This window comes from Podarcis vaucheri (genome assembly GCF_965113315.1).
Source record: "Podarcis vaucheri genome assembly, chromosome: 4".
Taxonomy (NCBI): Eukaryota; Metazoa; Chordata; class Lepidosauria; order Squamata; family Lacertidae; genus Podarcis; species Podarcis vaucheri.
In genome coordinates this window covers 24,830,836-24,851,300 of record NC_138762.1, presented here as the reverse complement: position 1 = coordinate 24,851,300, position 20,465 = coordinate 24,830,836, and positions in this window count along the sequence as shown.

The window sequence follows — 20,465 nt, the reverse complement described above, 5'->3', positions numbered from 1 at the left end:
CCCACTGTCCCAGTAAATGGTGATCTGTGGGTACAAAAATGGCTCAGACATTAACTGTTGCCGGAGGCAGAGACAACTACAGGTGGGACTAATTAAAAGCACTCTTTCTCTTTCTCTCTCTCCCTGCAAATAGGAGATCAGTCCTGTCAAAGCTGATAGAATAGTCCATCTGCTAAGCTGGAAGCTCTTTGCCCTCTGAAGCAACCACAAAACTCACTGCCACACATAAGAATGTTTGGACGAGGGCCAATGAGAATACAAAAACTAACCAGTTAGGTTGGCAGTTCAAGTTTCTTCATTTTCCAGTGATGTGGTAGGGAAATAGGAAGTTTGTTTAATACCAGTTTAGAGGGCCTGGTCTGCAGGATAAGCTGCAGGCCAGAACTGTGTGCTCTTGGATTAAAGAGGAAGGAAGAGACTCCTATTGTTGTTGCTGTTGGATTTCTATCGCACTCTTCAGGCAAAAAGGGCTCCCAGAGCAGCTTACAATGTAAAAAGACATGACACCAAAGGAAAATGGATCAGGAGGGAGGAGGAAATAAGCAGAGTCAAGTAGTTGTTAATTACATGTTCATTTTTTGACCAGCTGGGGTGGAAAAAGCTGAAGGCCTTTCAGGTGACTGGGCTGGAAAGCTCTGGAAGGTTGGAGGGGAGCCCCCAGAACAGATTTAGGGGGCAAGAGGCAGGAGGAGATGGGAGAAAGTTCCAGGAAAATCCTTGCACTGCTGGAATATTCTCTTTAGTGCTACTTTGAATACAAACCATTATGCCTCCCTCCCCTTTAAAAGAAAGTCTGTTGATTTTATCTGCATTTTCTTTTGAATGTTTTGTATTATTTTATGTTAAGCACACACGTCTCATTAACGGGTTTATAACTTTGGTTAAATAAAAATCATAATGCTACATGCTTTTTATTCTTGAAGGTGCATGAAGGCAGAGCTTGCAAAGGGGTGCAGAATGCTTCTCAACAGCATACTAAAGCGTGCATTGTTGTGTGCTGGTGAAGAAATGGAAAAAGTTGCACACGGTGATAGTGATTATCATTGCTGCCACATGCAAATGAAGTTAGGATCTCCCACAATCCTTTGGCCCCCTTCTCCCCAAGCGGGCTGTGGTATCCAGCCAGATGGGTGCCATTTGTACTGGGGAGGGCAGTTTCTCTTGATAAGAAAGAACTTCACGTCCAGCTGCCCATCTGCTAGTTATCCACACTCCTCTGAAATGAAGTGGCCTTTGCATATTTATACTTTTGCTCTGCCTGCTGCTCTGCGAGAAACAATTAAACGATCACTCAGGCGTTTCTCTCCCCTCAGGCCATTAGAATGAAATTAGAAGGCATGAGAGGGGATTGTATTTTCTGACACACATAGATTGCTGTGAGTTCTGCAAAGGAGTAAGGGTAGAGACAGATGCAGCAGAACAGCAGTCACAGTTTGCACAACAGACAGACGCACCGATGACTAAAGCTGAGCAAATATGTCAGTTTTGGTTTCTCATTTCCCCACCCTTCACTTCTCCACATTTCAGCATCCGTTTGTGAACATACATTATTTTGCAAAGCAGTTTTCCCCAGTATAATGCTTTTTGGCACACGTATTCCCAAAATAATATTGCTGTTCACGTTGCAAAATTAGGAGACGTGTGAATTTCAGAGGGTGGCTGCATTTCAAATTGCAAATTGATTTGGTTCTCTGCATTACAAACCTTGGTGCCCATTCAAAAGAGAGAGAGAGAAGAAGAAACTCTTACTTGGAGCAGAATAAACACACCTGTTTACAAAAAGCAGGAAAGCATATTTGATGCTACCTAAGTCTTTGCTGGAGGAGACTCTTGAGAGTCCCATGGACTGCAAGAAGATCAAACCTCTCCATTCTGAAGGAAATCAGCCCTGAGTGCTCACTGGAAGGACAGATCGTGAAGCTGAGGCTCCAATACTTTGGCCACCTCATGAGAAGAGAGGACTCCCTGGAAAAGACCCTGATGTTGGGAAAGATGGAGGGCACAAGGAGAAGGGGACGACAGAGAATGAGATGGTTGGATGGTGTTCTTGAATCTACTAGCATGAGTTTGATCAAACTGCGGGAGGCAGTGGAGGACAGAAGTGCCTGGCGTGCTCTGGTCCATGGGGTCACGAAGAGTCGGACACGACTAAACGACTAAACAACAACAACAAGTCTTTGCTGCAACAAAACCTGTAAATTATCTTTGCAATTCACATCCCCATTGGTGAGTTTCCCATCAGCTTCACTGCAGTCTATATGTTTACCTGCCAAACTCTAGGACAAAGTGTCTCTTTGACCAGGATATCAGTGATTCAGATATCCATGATTTTTTCCCCTCCCTGCTGCTACATGCCTGCTGCGAGACACTGTATCCTTGCAAGCATATCTATTTCAGATCTGGATCTTTACAGAAAAACAACATTCATTTGTTCCGAGCCTTGTCTGTTTTATTGGGGGGGGGGGACACCATTTTAAGAAGGATGTTGACAAGTTACAAGGGGAGAACTTTGAGGATTCTGAAAGGGTTAGAAGACAAATCACTCCTTGGTCTGTTTAGTCTAGAGAACAGATGAGCGTAGGGGAAATATGTTGACAGTTCTAAAATATTTACAAGGATGTTGGAAAGAAGTGAGGGAACAAATGTTCGCACTCTCCACTGAAGACAGGAGTTGAAGCCACGAGTTTGAACTATTTGGAACCTTCAGCGAGTCTTCTAACTTTAATTCCATTTAGCATGGGAGTTTGGTGTTAATCACTAACACACACACGTAGATTGGACCAACCTGGTGATTGTGAAAATTGGAAAGGGGGGGGAGGAAATTGGAATGTAAAGAGGAGGCATATTAGCACATAAGCATAGGTTGGATGGCCATGGATGCTTTGCCGGCATTCCTGTACAGTGGTGCCTCGCAAGACGAAAAGAATCCGTTCTGTGATTCTCTTCGTCTAGCGGTTTTTTCGCCTTGCAAAGCAAGCCCATTGAAGGATTAGCGGATTAGTGCTATTAGCGGCTTTTAGCGGCTTTTAGCGGCTTATCTGCTGATCAGATCAGCTGATAAGCGGCTTAGCGGCTTAGAAAAAGGGGGGGAGGAAAAAAAACTAGCAGGAACTCGCAAGGCATTGTCGTCTTGCGAAGCAAGCCCATAGGAAATTCATTTTGCGAAGCACCTCCAAAACGGAAAACTCTTTCGTCTAGCGAGTTTTCCGTCTTGCGAGGCATTCGTCTTGTGGGGCACCACTGTATTGGGGTCTCTTCTAACCCTACAATCTAGACACTGACTGGGAGGCTGATGACAGAGGAGGAATGGAGAAGCCATAGGGATTAAATGTTTCGCAGATGTGGTTATACGTACCTAGGCTTCATTTCAGCAATGTATGAAGACTAATTTATCATTATAGCCATATGGTAGGATGCACAGGGACATTATAAATATCAAGGTTGAGCCGTGGCAGAGAGAACTGTTAACTTCTGTACAGGAGCAAGCATGTGGAATCAAACTAAACTCTGATGTGAGTTACGCTCCCCCCTCACTCATCCCCACTAGACCCAGCTAGGCTAGTCCTCCTCCTATCAACATTTTGCTGGAAATGTTTCAAAAAGAGAAAAGGTGCAGATGATGGAGAAATGTATCTGGAAAGAGAGGACCTCAGGGTTACACCTGTCTCTGTACATCAGGATCCTTTTCAGCCCAGTGGGTTGGATTCTTAACTCCCTCTCACCCTTGGGGAGCCACTTTGAGAGGTGGGCTGAGCCTCCGACTGTGATGCTAGGTGACCCTTCCCACCCCTGCCACCCAATTTGCAGCAGGGCTTGAGTTCGAGTCATGCTGCAAAGGAAGACCTCAGCTAATGAAACCAGGGCTTGAAATCATGGTTTGGATCAGCTGCACTCTTTTTTAAAAAAAACAACATATTTTTTTATTAAAGATTTATTGGTTTACAAAAGTATGTGCAATGTCTCTTTTTTCAAGTTACATTTTCTACATACCTGTATCACAACATCTTCCAAGATAAGAATGCCCACTCTCGTCATAAAGAGCTCATAACCACCTACTCTCAGCAGACAGAAACATCATAGCCAGACACTGGAGAGATCTATCAGGAGCAAGCAATGGTACCAAATAGTGTGGGAAACAGCCTTATTAGAAAAACTAACCAATAAACTGAAACTGACACGGGGACAAATAGAAGAAGGCGCCTTCACCTCGCCATGGCTCCCCTTTATCACGTACACAGCCCAACAAGATGACGACAATAATCCACCAACAGTATACGAATCAATATGTGTAACCTGATTCAAAAACACCCACCCACCCCACTCACACATGAAAACAAAGTTCGCCGCAGCCAATCACAAACAAACAACCACACCCTGGGCCAACCCCAACCTCTCTCACCACCAAAGGAACACAAGCGAATACAGTCATACCTCATGTTACGTTTGCTTCATGTTACATTTTTTCAGGTTGCGTCCCACGGCGACCTGGAAAGGGTTACTTCCGAGTTTCGCCGCTCGTGCATGCGCAGACATGCAAAATGACATCATGCGCATGCGCAGAAGCGACAAATCGCAACCCGTGCGCTGCTGTGTGTTGCATTCCTTTCATGTTGCGAACGGGCTTCCAGAACGGATCCCATTCGCAACCAGAGGTACCACTGTAGTAAAGAGAACCCGCACGAGCAACGCTGACACAAAACGCCACGCATACATCAGCTGCGCTCTTGAGTTCTTGATTAGAGAACCTTTGGAGTGGAGCCGGGCCCAAGGAGGCTTAAAAAAGAGCTAATTGGCTGATTAGCGCCGACATTGCTCCCTGCTGTTCATCAGAGATTGGAGCCACTCAGGAGCTCTGATTGGGAGGTGAAACCGGTCCCAGGAGCACTGGCATTGGTTGCCAAATCCAACAGATGCTGAACACAAGTGCCACTTGCTAGGAGCAAGCCGGAGCTCTTTCTAAGGCTCCGGACTGTTCCTACACAGTTGTGTCTTTACCTGCCCCGAATCTGACATCATTCTAGATTCAGGTAGGTAGCCATGTTGGTCTGACATAGTCGAAATAAAAATAAAAATAATAAAAATTGTCCAGTAGCACCTTATATAGACCAGCTACGTTTGTTCTGGTAAAAGCTTTCATGTGCATGCACATTTCTTCAAAGCTTATACCAGAACAAACTTTGTTGGTCTATAAGGTGCTACTGGACAATTTTCTTTTTAAGTTTTTTTTTTATTTCGATGTGTATATGATGTTAGATGTTGGTGTGTGGGTGTGGCTTGGGGGAAATGGCCTCATGAGCCAAATTAGGACCCCTGCTGTGCCTACTGAGGCCCCCAAAGCCACCAAAATCTCTACCACTGCCATACATCTCTCTCTCTCTCTCCTCCTTAGCTTCTGTTCTTTTATATTTTGTAAACAATATGTATTGCTTTGTAGAATTTTATTTCATTGGTTTCAGACTGATGCATTTTTCAAGCAATTTTTTGTAAAAAAAAATTCTACTCGACACACCTTGCGGTATTTTGTTCTACATGAAATATCTCTGTTGCTTTTGAATGGCACCCGCTCTGGGACCGTCACTTAAGACTCCGCGTTCCAAATATCTTATTTCCGACAAGGAGAAAAGAAATGATAATGAAAGCAACAGGAGCAGAAAACGTGAACTATAAAGATCTCTACAGGGCCTAGGCGGTGCACCGAGCCTGAAACCCTGCAGGATTCCATTGATATCTGCATTATTATGACGCAGCTTTTCCAACTGCCTTCTCGGCTGGCGGGATGCGTTGCATCAACGGCGCAGACAACAGCACGGCAATGCTCCATTGCCCTTCTCATGCGCCAGCCGCATGATTTGTAGTATGGTGCAAGTCTGTGGAGCAATGGTTACTTTCGCAGTGGCAAACACAGCCGGTATCAGAAAAGGATAAAAATTAATAGTTTAGCAATAGGGTGCTTAAGTTGAGATTCCAAGCATTGCTTGATGACCCCATGGCTCACTTCCAACTTTGCAATTCTACAAATCTATGATTCTAATATGCAAAACTCTGCCAGGATATTTCCTTCCAACCCTAATGGCTGTACAAGTTGTTGACGTCCATCTGTGTCGGGCATAGGCACCAGCTCCTGGGGCTGAGGGGGTTTCAGCCCCCACAATAAAATATTTGAGGGGGCTCCCCCCTCAGTTAATGGGCATTGGCATTAAAATGGTGTGCGTGCACCGTGTCATGTGATTGATTATATGGAGCGAGGCTTACCTCCCCATATTTTATTTGTTGGCACCCCTGGTCTCAGGAGACAACAGAGGAGTGCGCCTTTGGAGGTGAAGTCAAACTCTTGGCACCTGCTGTGGCTGTAGAGGCCAATGTAGGAGAGACATGTTTTAATAATAATAATAATAATAATAATAATAATAATAATTATTATTATTATTATTATTATTATTATTATTATTATTATTATTATTAAATTTATATCCCGCCTATCTGGCTGGGTTTACCCAGCCACTTTGATTGATTGGCTTACAACATACATACATACATACATACATACATGTGTGTGTGTGTGTGTGTGTATAAACATCAAACATTAAAAACAAAATATCCTATACAAGCAACAAACCAAGAAACCAATAGAAACCAACAACAATAATAACAGTAATAACAACAATAACAATAATAATACTACACAGTTTACAGTTATACCCAAATTAAAGTAACCGCCAACCCCAACTAAACATTTAACCAACACTAACCCAACAAAAACGAAACAGAGAAAGCAAAATTAGAACTGTTTAAAACATTTTAAAACATTTTAGCCAGTTGCCCCAACCACGAGTTGTTCCAGCAATGTCCCATTGCCCTCTCAGGGCTGTTCAAGATGAGTGTGGGCCCCGCCCCCTAGGCCAGGTAGAAATGAGCTTTGCAGCTGGGGCAGATGCAGGCGTCTGGTTGCGCTGCCGCCAGTGCAGCATGGCGTTTCTTCTCTCTACGGGGTGCTTGCTCTGCCAGCCTCCCTCCCTCTTTACCTTAGGTGCCAGGCAGGCACCCGACTCTTCTTTGCTTGTTGCCACTGACCAGTCGTGCTTGCCAGTGCTCTGGTTGCAACCATGATCTTTTTTTTGGGGGGTGGTGGCCCCCTGAGGGGACTGGGCCTCCAGAGGAAAATTATTGCCAGGGTCCAAGGCACCCCAGCCTCATAAAGTTGGCATGCCTGTCTGGTGGTCATTCTTCCTCTGCACCTTTTGTGCGTGCTTTACTGTCGAATGATATTTTAGGATTAGAAATGTAAGAAGCTGCCTTATACTGATTCCAGCCCCTTGTCCATCTAGGTCAGTGCTTTCTACACTGACTGTCAGCAGCTCTCCATCCATTCAGGCAGGAGTCTCTCTCAGTCGTGTCTGCAGATGCTGTCTCACGGAGCTACAGCCCAACCCAAAGTTACAAAGAATGGGTTACTAGAGTAATGCAGAAGGAGTGATGGGAATGAGCTGGCAGTAAAACATACCAAGTAAATCGGAGTTAATGCTTTATTAGCAAAAACAGGATCTGCACAAGAGTATCAGGCCTAATGAGCATAGCAACTTCTCTCCGGTAGGTCTTGTCTTCATGAAGCAGCTGCTGAGACTGAATGTCCTCACCTCCCCACAGCTGCCTAAGTCTCCTCTCCAGGGTTTTCCCCAAGCAGTTGGAGACTGTGTCTGCATGAAGCTAACTTCTCCACCCTCTTCACACCTCTCCTGGTTCTGGGAGACCAGGGGGAGGGGAGCTTGTCACAGCAGGAAGGGGAGACACCTGTGACTCTTCACCAGCTGGACTCATCTCTGCCTCTTGGCCTCCCTCCTCTCCAGCCTCTGCTTCTGCCTCTGCTTCTGGACTGCTCTCTGCCACAGACTCCCCCTGCTCACTAAGCCCTGTTACCTCTCCAGCTTCCTTTTCCGTCTTCTCCCTCTGACCACTCATCAACGTCCAACCACCAATCCACAGTCTTGGGGGTTTCCCAGCTGGTTCTTTGCACCATTTCTCTGAGTCCAACCAGTCCAGGACAATAAGCTGATTTTTACATTTACAGTGGTACCTCGGGTTACATACGCTTCAGGTTACATACGTTTCAGGTTACATACGCTTCAGGTTACATACGCTTCAGGTTACATACACTTCAGGTTAGCGAGTCCGCTAACCCAAAAATAGTGCTTTAGGTTAAGAACTTTGCTTCAGGATGAGAACAGAAATCGTGTTCCAGAGGCGCAGCAGCAGCAGCGGGAGGCCCCATTAGCTAAAGTGGTGCTTCAAGTTAAGAACAGTTTCCGGTTAAGAGCAGACCTCCGGAATGAATTAAATACTTAACCCGAGGTACCACTGTACATTTAATAAAGTACAATGCATTAAAAAAGCCACACACACAAATGATTTGACTCTACTGTACTTACTGAACAGTTGGCACCTCACCACTGCTTAGGAGAAATGGACACCTGATGTCAAAGTGTCATGGTTTGAAAACCCACGCTTGTTAATACTGTATATCACAAAGAGACTGCAGGCACTCATCACTACTGCCTACATGACTCCCTTTTCTTGTTTTTATCTCTACCACAAAATCTTGTAGAATTTCCTGAATGGGAAGCGCCGCATCATTTTCGGTAACGATGATTTGGGAACAGAAGAATTTGCATTGGAGATGTGCAATGCTTTCACTTGGGAGCCTCTTTTAATTACGGGCCTGCGTTTCACATTCATTTTGCTCGACCATTAGAAGAGAGATAAAAAATCATTACCAATAATTAATGGCATTCTTTGGCTTTTTCTTCTTTTCAAAGGACAGCATTTGTTTTCAATAAAAGGAAAAAAAAGCTTCTAATTGCATTACTGTGATTAAAATGCGGTGTGGAGTTTCAACCAACCTTGCCATCATTGTAATGCCTCTTGATTCAGCACAAACTTATTAATTCTTTTCTGGAGATTATCCTTAATTATATTGGACAAATTACAATTTATGCCTGCTGTTAATGTGCACTACACTCACATCACAGAGCACAAAAGGAAAGATGTGCTCTGGATTCCGGCTTCCAAGAGCATTGCCAAGTCACTGTTAAAGCTTGGATCATAAATCACCACCAGGATTTCACCTATGGCAGAAAAAAAATCACTTTGGTACATTGTTCCGTGGTGCTGCTTCACAGAAGAAACAGAAGCTGTGATATAAAAGCAAGGAGTAGATCTTTTAAACCTTGCAATTTAATGCTTTAGCTATCTAATCTAGCTAACTGCGTCATCTAATCCTGTTCAGAGCAAGTTGATATGACTTGGGAAAGGCAACTGTCCTCTTCTAAGGTTATTTGAAAAATCTTTACTAAAGAAGCAACATTTAATTGAACCATTGGTCAGAGATTAATAGATTCAAAAGTACTGAATCTGCTAAAATATTACACAAAAATACTTTTTAAAGTTTTGTTTAAAAGCTAGACTGGCTGCATTTGCATGTAATGCTTAACTGTGGTTTGCTTTAACTATGATTTGTTGCACAAACCAGGATTAGTCTTGCAGACAAAGTAATCATAGCTTGTTTTGCCTAATGTCGGTTTCATTTTCATACTTCATTCCTTTGCAGCCATATGGGCAGCAGGGATGAGGCGCTGACAGCAAGCAGGATTAAGTTTAGTGGCTTCAGACATACCGAGGTTTTTAAAAGTATATTATTATTATTATTATTATTATTATTATTATTATTATTATTGGTTTGTTGCTGTAAATATAAATATTCCATTCCACTGATTAATTATGGGCTTTGGAATTATACCTGATGGTTACTCTTTGCCAAGATGTAACTGAACGACTGCAAGGAATCATAAAACCCACTGACAGATACCCCTTCCTCTTGGTTCATGTGGGAACCAATGACACTGCAAGCAATAGCCTCCAGAAGATCAAAAGAGACTACGAGGCTCTCGGCAGGAAATTGAAGCAACTAAATGCACAAATTGTCATCTCGTCTGTCCTCCCAGTTGAAAGACGTGGCCCAGGGAGAGAGGGGAAAATAGTGGAAGTGAACAGCTGGCTTCGCAAATGGTGTAAACAGGAACGGTTTGGATTCTTAGATCACGGACTGCAGTTTCTTGAAGATGGGCTTCTGGCAAGTGATGGGCTGCACCTCACAACGGTTGGGAGAAATGTTTTTGCCAAAAATCTCAGAAACCTCATCAGGAGGGCTTTAAACTGACTAATGTGGGGGAGGGAGACAGTGCTCCTGAAGGTAGGAGTCTATCAATGGATGAAGATGATCATCCAAATGTCATAGACCAAATGGAGCAAACAGCACGCGGACCTAGTGGTGGGAGGAAAAAATCCTTAAATAAGAGACACGGGGGAATGATTAATGGACTTCAATGTCTGTACACTAATGCGCAAAGCATGGGAAATAAACAAGATGAGCTTGAGCTCTTGGTACAGCAAAATAAATATGACATAATAGGCATCACTGAAACCTGGTGGGATAAGTCCCACGATTGGAATGTAATAATGGGGGGATACAATCTATTTCAGAGAAACAGACCAGACAAGAAAGGAGGAGGAGTGGCGTTATATGTCAGGGATGTGTATACCTGTGAAGAGATCCAAGATTTAGAACCTCAAAGCCAAAGTGAAAGCATTTGGGTCAAAATTAAGGGAGAGAAGAATAACAGAGACCTCATTGTGGGAGTTTACTATAGATCCCCAAGCCAAACGGAGGACATAGATGATGCCTTCCTGGAACAGATGGCCAAGCATGCAAAAGGAAGGGCGATAGTAGTAATGGGGGACTTCAATTACCCGGATATTTGTTGGACGTCAAACTCAGCCAAGAGCATAAGGTCAAACAGATTCCTCACTGGCCTTGCAGACAACTTCATTGTCCAGAAAGTGGGAGAAGCAACAAGAGGAGCAGCCATTTTAGATCTGGTCCTAACCAATGTTGATGACCTGGTTAGTGGGGTAGATGTGGATGGATCATTAGGCGCGAGTGATCATGCTCTTCTGAAGTTTACTATACAGCGGAAAGGAGCAGCCAAGCATACTAGGACTCAATTTCTTGACTTTAAGAACGCCGACTTCATAAAACTTAGGGAAGTGCTGGGTGAGATCCCATGGACAGCAATACTAAAAGGAAAGGGAGTTCATGATGGCTGGGAGTTTGTTAAGAGGGAGATAGTAAAAGCACAACGCCAGGCAATACCAATGAGACGGAAACATGGAAGGTGCCTAAAGAAGCCAGGGTGGCTATCTAAAGAACTTTTAACTGAGTTAAGATTAAAAAAGGACGTGTACAAAAAATGGAAAAGGGGGGAAACCACCAAAGAGGAATTCAAACAAATAGCCAGCACGTGTAGACACAAAGTCAGAAAAGCTAAAGCACAGAATGAACTCAGGCTTGCTAGAGAGGTTAAAAGCAACAAAAAAGGCTTTTATGGGTATGTTCGTAGCAAAAGGAAGAACAAAGAAACAGTGGGGTCACTCAGAGGAGAAGATGGTGAAATGCAAACAGGGGACACAGAAAGGGCTGAACTCCTCAATGCCTTCTTTGCCTCAGTCTTCTCCAATAAAGAAAACAATGCCCGACCTGAAGAATTTGGAGCAAATGATTCAGCAAAGGAAACACAGCCCAGAATAACTAAGGAGATAGTACAAGAATATTTGGCCAGTTTAGATGTATTCAAGTCTCCAGGGCCAGATGAACTGCATCCAAGAGTATTAAAAGAACTGGCAGATGTGATCTCAGAACCACTGGCAGTCATCTTTGAGAATTCCTGGAGAACAGGCGAAGTCCCGGCAGACTGGAGGAGGGCAAATGTTGTCCCTATTTTCAAAAAGGGGAAAAGAGAGGACCCAAATAATTACCGCCCAGTCAGTCTGACATCAATAGCAGGGAAGATTCTGGAGCAGATCATTAAGCAAACAGTCTGTGAGCACCTAGAAAGGAATGCTGTGATCACCAATAGTCAGCATGGATTTCTGAAAAATAAGTCATGTCAGACTAACCTGATCTCGTTTTTTGACAGAATTACAAGCCTGGTAGATGAAGGGAACGCAGTGGATGTAGCCTACCTTGATTTCAGCAAGGCATTTGACAAGGTGCCCCATGATATTCTTGTAAAGAAGCTGGTAAAATGCGGTCTTGACTATGCTACCACTCAGTGGATTTGTAACTGGCTGACTGACCGAACCCAAAGGGTGCTCATCAATGGTTCCTCTTCATCCTGGAGAAGAGTGACTAGTGGGGTGCCACAGGGTTCTGTCTTGGGCCCGGTCTTATTCAACATCTTTATCAACGACTTTGATGATGGACTCAAGGGCATCCTGATCAAATTTGCAGATGACACCAAATTGGGAGGGGTGGCTAACACCCCAGAGGACCGGATCACACTTCAAAACGACCTTGACAGATTAGAGAACTGGGCAAAAACAAACAAGATGAATTTTAACAGGGAGAAATGTAAAGTATTGCACTTGGGCAAAAAAAATGAGAGGCACAAATACAAGATGGGTGACACTTGGCTTGAGAGCAGTACATGTGAAAAGGATCTAGGAGTCTTGGTTGACCACAAACTTGACATGAGCCAACAGTGTGACGCGGCAGCTAAAAAAGCCAATGCAATTCTGGGCTGCATCAATAGGAGTATAGCATCTAGATCAAGGGAAGTAATAGTGCCACTGTATTCTGCTCTGGTCAGACCTCACCTGGAGTACTGTGTCCAGTTCTGGGCACCACAATTCAAGAAGGACACTGACAAACTGGAACGTGTCCAGAGGAGGGCAACCAAAATGGTCAAAGGCCTGGAAACGATGCCTTATGAGGAACGGCTAAGGGAGCTGGGCATGTTTAGCCTGGAGAAGAGGAGGTTAAGGGGTGATATGATAGCCATGTTCAAATATATAAAAGGATGTCACATAGAGGAGGGAGAAAGGTTGTTTTCTGCTGCTCCAGAGAAGCGGACACGGAGCAATGGATCCAAACTACAAGAAAGAAGATTCCACCTAAACATTAGGAAGAACTTCCTGACAGTAAGAGCTGTTCGACAGTGGAATTTGCTGCCAAGGAGTGTGGTGGAGTCTCCTACTTTGGAGGTCTTTAAGCAGAGGCTTGACAACCATATGTCAGGAGTGCTCTGATGGTGTTTCCTGCTTGGCAGGGGGTTGGACTCGATGGCCCTTGTGGTCTCTTCCAACTCTATGATTCTATGATTCTAATATTATTCTGAGATGTCACTGCAGTCTCAAAGTCACGTCTCCTTGATAATAGTAAAGGTAAAAAAAGGTAAAGGACCCCTGGATGGTTAAGTCCAGTCAAAGACGACTGTGGGGTTGTGGTGCCCATCTCGCTTTCAGGCCGAGGGAGCCGGCGTTAGTCCACAGATAGCTTTCTTGGTCATGTGGCCAGCAGGACTAAACCACCTCTGGCACAACGGGACACTGTGACGGAAACCAGAGCACACAGAAACGCAGCTTACCTTCCCGCTACAGCAGTACCTGTTTATCTACTTGCACTGGCATGCTTTCAGACTGCTAGGTTGGCAGGAGCTGGGACCGAGCTACGGGGGCTCACTCTGTCAAGGGGATTCGAACCGCTGACCTTCTGATTGATAAGCCCAAGAGGCTCAGTGGTTTAGACCGCAGCGCCACCCGTGTCCCTCTTCGATAATAGTAATATTTTGTGGAAGAAGTCAGATCGCTGAATGGAGGCATAGGTCCTACTTCTGCCCAGCTGAAGTCTAAACCTTCTGCTAAAAACTAAGGAGAAATATGAGTCACCTTTCTTTGACTCGCTACCATAATCTGAATGGTTATGTTTCATTTATTATTCAGCAATATGCTTTCCCTTTTACTCGTGTTACTTTTCTCCAAAGCTTCTGAGTGATTAGATTCAAAATTGTTGTTTTGCAGGCCAAAATAATAATCGATAGCTTCTCATACAGCAGCAGCCACTCACATTTGAGGGCAAATAGGATGCATTAATAAAGTATTAGGTTGGAGCACATTCTAAAAAAATATCAGTGGGACTGTGGCTGGGCACATACCTGAGAGCTGCACTGTGCATAAGAATATCGAAAGAACATTGCTGCATCAAACCAAAGACCTGTCTAGTCCAGCATCCTTTTCCCTTTAGTGGCCAACGAGATGTCTCTGGGGAAGCCCATAAGCAGGACATAAGGGCAATAACTCTTTCCTGTGTAGGTATCTGGACGTGGTTGGAGGTTGGATGGCAGTCAACGGATGGAGGTGAATCTGTTGTACTGTTTCTGGGGGACAGGGTGTGGGCAGGTGTGGGGGACTTCCTGGTTCTGAATGGGGTAACTGTGCCTCTAAAGGACCAGGTGTGCAGCCTGGGAGTCATTTTGGACTCACAGCTGTCCATGGAGGCACAGGTAATTCTGTGTCCAGGGCGGATGTCTACCAGCTCCATCTGCTACGTCAGCTGAGACCCTCCAAGTGTTCCTGTTTTCCAGGGACAGTTCCGGATTGACAGAAGCTGCCCCGGTTTCTGATTTGATCCCAGAATGTCCACTTTCCCTTAGGATGTCCCTATTTTCATTGGGTAAATGAACCTTTAGAAGACATCTTAAGGTAGCCCCCAATAGGGAAGTTTTTTATGTTTAATGTTTTATTATGTTTTTATATATGTTGGAAGCTGCCCAGAGTAGCTGGGGCAACCCAGACAGATTGGGGGGGGGGTATAAATAATAAAATGATGACGACGACAATGGAATAGGACATCCCTATTTTGATCAGAGAAATGTTGGAGGGTATGTGAGACCCTAACTGCCCACGCACTGTTTCGACAGAGGGGTACACGCTCTAGTTATCTCCTACTTGGACTACTGCAATGTGCTCTATGTGGGGCTACCTTTGAAGGCGTCTTGGAAACTACAAGCACAACAGGCCTTTGCTGCTGTTATTTGATTAGCCAACCACATTAATGATTCTTTTGCACTGTTTTTTAACAGCGTTTTTTGTTTTCTTATGCTATACAGTGGTGCCCCGCAAGACGAATGCCTCGCAAGACAGAAAACTCGCTAGACGAAAGAGTTTTCCGTTTTGGAGGTGCTTCGCAAAACGAATCTCCTATGGGCTTGCTTCGCAAGACGAAAATGTTTTGCGAGTTCCTGCGGGTTTTTTCCCCTTCCCCCCTTTTTCTAAGCCGCTTATCAGCTGATCTGATAAGCCGATAAGCCGCTAAAAGCCGCTAATAGTGCTAATAGCGCTAATCCGCTAATCCGTCAATGGGCTTGCTTCGCAAGACGAAAAAACCGCTAGACGAAGAGAATCACAGAACGGATTCTTTTCGTCTTGCGAGGCACCACTGTATACCTCTCTAATATTTTATGAGAGGGTGGCAAATAAATACTTTTATGAAATAGATAATAAATAGCTGCAGTCTTCCATAGTAAGAACTAGATCAAACTAAGGATCACCCAGTCCAGAATTATGATTCTAGGAACAGTTTTCGCACCCACACCTGCTGTTTGTATACAAAGCGCAGACACAATGCTCTTGGGTGAATTCCTTATCCATAATTTGTTAATTCACAGAGAGCGCCGCATATAAGCAAGCAGCTGAAGAAATTCCCCTAGCCAGGCCGCAAGCAATAAATCAATCAAGCCCAGGCAGTGCATGAATGTATTACATAAGCAGGTAAATAAACAAGCACTGTAAACTGTAAAATACTGTAGCCATTTTCACCTTGTCAGCCTGAGACATTGCAGTGCAATCAATACAGTGTGTAAGAAAGGTCACCTGCTACTACCTGAATAAATCCTTTCTAAAAATAAGGCCCAAATGGCCTACTTGGGTATGAGAAAGGAAAGGCATGACCTTTTTGTGGGATGGTAAGAACCAAACAACTACGAGGAGCAACCCTGTGCAATGGCTGGGAGGCTCACAGACAAAATTTAGGGATAGGAATCATTTAAATATAGGGTTGAGTCTTGGTTTTCTTTGTCAAATATTTGGGAAATATATTTATGGGGTAGAATGGAGGATGAGCACACCAAAATGATCCTAAATTATGAACTACTATATATTTAGGAAAGTTGTGTGTTCGTTATGCATTGTAACTCTTAGGCAATAATTACATTTTGCATGATGGTTAACAACAACAACAACAACAACAACAACAAATTTATATCCCGCCCATCTGGCTGGGTTTCCCCAGCCACTCTTCCTAAGATCAAGGAGGAGGTTTTCGTCTATGTCTGAATATATTTGGATGCCATTTTGATTCAAGATGGCAGATTGAACCTATCAAAACTGCTCTGATTTTAACCACTGATTTAAAAGCTGCTCTGAAATCTTTTGGTTTCTTAGAATTCCCAAGCAACTGGTAACTTCATTACTAGAGTTTTGATCATGGGCAACACTCTGTGTTTATCACCTGCTCAAGATTGTTGATTGATTTAGGAACCTGTTGTTTTTGCGCAGGCCATTCTGTCCTTGTGGTGGTTTTTTGGGTAGGAAAGCCCAATTCAACAGCACTCTCTGCCTTTGTCTTTGCCATTTCCATTGACGGACTGGTGGAGATGAGGAAGTGTTGTGGGACCATGTACACTTGCACTTCCAGCTTTCAAGGAGTGGAATATGAGACAGAAGCAGTGAAAATGCAATGGGGAAGGGAAAACAGTAGCTCTTTCATACCCTCCAACATTTCTCGGATGAAAATAGGGATGTCCCATTCCATAACGATAATTTTACTATTTATATCCCATAAATCTTACTGGGTTTTCCCTGCCACTCTGGGCAGCTTCCAACATATAAAAAAACATAATAAAACATTAAACATGAAAAAAAAACCTTCCCTATACAGGATTGCCTTCAGATAGCTTGGGAATCCAATAACTCCATACCCTCCAGCATTTCTCCAATGAAAATAGGGACATCCTACGGAAAAGTGGGACATTCTGGGATCAAATCAGAAACTGGGATGGCTTCCCTAAATCAGCAAAGTCCCTGGAAAATAGAGACACTTGGAAGGTGTGCTTTAGGACCTTGGTGATTCTTATCACCTGGTGTCCAAACATCTCACTTGTCAATCACAACTCTGACTTCACTTATTGGCTAAAAACACTGAAAGGTAGAAGCAGCAAGACTGGCACATTTCACAGAAAGTTACCTGCATATTTTGCTTCATATTTTTCTTTCTAGGAGGGCAAGAGACTTACTCTTTTTCAGAATGAAAGCTTCGTGTCTCAGGTCCACTGCTGTCCTTAGGCCTGGTACACCAGTACCTTCTGGACTACCTTCTCTTGGCTGCCCTGTTGAGAGCCAATCTTCTTATTTCCTAAAAACATGGAATGAAAGAGTTGAAAGGGTCCATGAGGGTCATCTAGTCCAACCCCTGCAGTGCAGGAATCGTTTGTCCAACCTGGGGCTTGAACCCACAACCCTGAGATCATCAGCCTCATGTTGTACTGACTAAGCTATCCCATCTTATTTTGAAGATTTTATACCTTGCCTTTCAGTTAAATGATTCTGAAGGCAGCTTACAAGGAGCTCATACTAATAATAACACACACAATATACATTTTAGCCCTCTGAATGATGGATGGAAACAACATGTATTACAGACCAAGAATAAGCTGGCCTTTGGCAAGGATGGGAGCTTCCCACTCCCGGCAGCTATTCCTTCTCAGGCCGGTAGATGGGGTCAGGGGAGTCTTTCCCTTGCTGCGATGTTCTTCTGCCTTTAGCGCAGCAAGACCTGCCTTATGGAACTGAGTGCAGGAGGCAGGAGCTACAATCTTTCAGTGGTTCAAGGTCACCTGGCCTAAATGTTTCTCTTTAGCAAATTGGGCCTCTGTGGAAGACTGTGAGATGGGGGACTGCAGTCTTTCTGTTCTTCTTTCCAGATTTGTGTTTGGCTCTGCAGAGCTTTGGAGGTCTCAGTGGTGCTGAAGTGAGATGATTTTTGAGCATGCTCTCCGATGGTTTATGGTCTTTTTCCAGCGGGACGAGGTGGCCATGAAAGGTCTAGCACCAAATGTTGGCTGTTGCAACTTAGCTACTGATTCTGGCTTCACACACATGTTATATAATAAAACAAGTTAATTTAATAGGGTCGTATGCAATCCTCCAGCAGGACTCTAAGGTACAGACCAATAGAAGGGTTTCTACTAGACCAGAAGGAAAGAGAGAAGCCAGAGTCTAGGTTGTTTTGACAGGGATAGTGTACAATTAATTCACTACACCCTAAATCTGTTGTTGTTGTTGTTGTTGCTGCTGCTGCTAGATCTACCTGTCTCTTCCTAGCTCAGTCAGTAGAGCATGATACTTTTAATCTCAGAGTTAATAATAATAATAATAATAATAATAATAATAATAATAATAATAATAATTTATTTATACCCCGCCCATCTGGCTGGATTTCCCCAGCCACTCTGGGCGGCTTCCAACAAAGTATTAAAATACTTTGTTAAACATTAAAAGCTTCCCTAAACAGGGCTGCCTTCAGATGTCTTCTAAAAGTCTGGTAGTTGTTCTTTTCTTTGACATCTGGTGGGATGGCGTTCCACAGGGCGGGTGCCACTACCGAGAAGGCCCTCTGCCTGGTTCCCTGTAACTTGGCTTCTCGCAGTGAGGGAACCACCAGAAGGCCCTCGGCGCTGGACCTCAGTGTCCGGGCAGAACAATGGGGTTGGAGACGCTCCTTCAGGTATACTGGGCCAAGGCCATTTAGGGCTTTCAAGGTCAGCACCAACACTTTGAATTGTGCTCGGAAATGTACTGGGAGCCAATGTAGATCTTTCATGACTGGTGTTATGTGGTCTCGGCGGCCGCTCCCAGTCACCAGTCTAGCTGCCGCATTCTGGATTAGTTTTCGAGTCATAGGTTTGAATCCCACATTGGGCAAAAGATTCCTGCATTGCGCGGGTTAGACCAGATGACCCTCAGGGTCTCTTTCAACTCTACAGTTCCATGATTCTATGATTCTACCATGTTATTGTTTTTCACTGTTTGTAAGCCACTTTGGGGTTTGAATGAGAAGCGATACAGAAATATAATAAATCAAATCAAGAAGCCTAGGCAGGATTGCGACTGGTCCTTTTAAAGGCCGCCCCACAATCCTGCCAGGCTGCATGAGATGCAGGGCCTGCTGAGATCTTGCAAAAGGATCACCCCTCGCCTCCAACTACAGCAGTCATTGTCCTTCCTCACAAGCCAACAAGCAGCTTCAACAGGCTCCCCAGGCTGTAAGTTTCGAGATCCTTTCTAAAGGCCAGCCAGAGGGATCTTTTATTTCCTGCCCAAGCACCAAGCACTTTGCCTGCTCCTTACAAGTAAAAAAAGCACCATTTCCCCTTACACCCAGCCCGGCACCAGAGACGGGGGCAGTTGCAAATGCTGCTTTTATAACTTTGCACAGATCCTTCTGTACCAAGTGACAAATTGGTGGTGCATCATTTCCTGCTAGATCTAAAAGATGCACTGTGCCTAAAATGTTGGCTTTCTGTTGCCACCAATAACTAGGATATAAATAATGCACCGTGTGGCCGTGGCGAAGCTCCTGTCTCTGAGATTATTTTGTACACTTTTCCTGAACAGCTGTCAGTTGTGACTGATACTCCGGAATGCTGTTATCCAATGAGGTGCCAAACTGTCAGCATTTCATTAAGATATGCAGTGGGGAGCAGCACAGGCAGTTACTTAGCATGCCGGAAGCGTAAGCTGCACCAACATATTTCCTGGGTCCTTAATGTCCTTAAATGCTGCATGAAGTGGTTGCTCTGGAGTGATCAATCCCCTCTTCCTGGCAGGAATGGGCCTGCAGGTACCACGGTGCGGCCATTTTTATTTTATTTTTTTAAGTTGTGGCAGTGAGGAGCGTGTGTGCAGACAAACTTCCCGCAGCAAGGGCGAATGAGATCTCGGCTCAAAGAACCTCCACAGGATCTCTCTGCGTTTGGCAGAGTTGATATATTATTTTGAAAATAAAAGAAGCGGTAACCTTTGTGCCTAAAGCTAAACACTGTGCATGTTCTGCAGAGGTCATGACAACAACACATGATGAAGCCAAACAAAAGCCAGTCACTGCAACTGTTTATAGCTCATCAACTTCATCAAATGGGGAAAGATGCATCCATGTGCCAATGCAAATTCTTGAGCCAGAAACGACCGAGACGGGTCCAGCAATCCTTGTCCTCTGCTTGAATATGGGGGTGTGCTTTATCATCAGTTTACTAGATGTCAGCAATTATTATTTACTTAATATTAATAGAATAATTTATATGCCCTCTTCCATTTCAGGAAGAAAGACCCAGGCAGTTCACGAACAAATGAAAGCAATCTTGTCATGTTGGTTGCAGGAAGGAAGCTTCTTCTTTTCTGGCGATCAATCGTAGCTGAGTAAGATTGTCGTCCATGAACACAGTCTTAACAGTGAGTCCCTAAGTGATTGTGGAGGCCAGTTCTGGATCAACACGTCCTTCCACAGTGGGGAAATAGGTTTC